This window comes from Rhagoletis pomonella, unplaced genomic scaffold, assembly GCF_013731165.1.
Source record: "Rhagoletis pomonella isolate Grant_MI unplaced genomic scaffold, Rhpom_1.0 Rhpom_scaffold_00017, whole genome shotgun sequence".
NCBI lineage: Eukaryota > Metazoa > Arthropoda > Insecta > Diptera > Tephritidae > Rhagoletis > Rhagoletis pomonella.
Genome location: NW_023458571.1, coordinates 225,121 through 226,104, shown reverse-complemented (window position 1 = coordinate 226,104; position 984 = coordinate 225,121).

Genomic DNA, 984 nt, shown 5'->3' with positions numbered 1-984 from the left:
GACTTTTGCTAAAATTTCAAAATCAAAAGTTATCAAAACAAATTCTATGGGACTGAGAAATATTATTTTCTACTTTTTAGTCCATTTATAAAAGCGTTGTATATTAAAAAGTTTTTTTTTTATTATTTATTTTCTACTTTTTTGTCTTGTCTGTATAAAATTTTGCGATAGATATTAAAATAATTCAACGATATTAATAGAAAGGTGCACACACATGCATTTACATATGTATGTACATACAAACGAGCACCGAATAATTTTATTTAAAGAAATGGCGTGTCGTCTATTTCCGCTGTAGCGAACGTAGTACATAGGGCTACATCTAGATGTCATCTACCTCGCCGTATTCACTACAGATGTCGCCCTATGCACTAGACTTTTTTATAGGAACTTTGCAAAGCAAAGGTTTTATGGTGTCGGACACACAACATTGAAAGTTTCTGGATCCACAACATTGAAAGTTTCTGGAGCCACAACATTGCAAGTTGATAAAAGCGTTGTAAAATAGCCAACTCTCAACTTTTCGTGTGCGTTGCTCGTCAGCTGTTGCAAATACATAAATAAAATTATGTGAAATATTTTTCGCTTTTAATCAAATGAGGGCAAGCAATATCGTTTTTCATGCAATTATTGATATGAAATACTAATTTATATGTCGTTAATATGTTAATTTACATTTACATAATACATTTGTATACTAATTTGCAACTTTCTATTCAGATTTTTCGAAAAATTCTGAAAATGCAGTTTTATAGCCCACTCAATTTTAGTATAACAAAGTTCAAGTTAAAATTTGGCAGTTTATTGAATTTTCCTGAGTTTTTCACAAAGTTTAGAGATTTTATTTTTATGTGTTTTTGTGTAGAATGAACTATGTTTTTATAAAAAATTAGGATTAAAATCTTTGCATATATTGCGAAAAATTTTCTGCCCCATTACTTGTGTACGTCACTCTATGTGGAGTATAAGTATTTATTTTATCTC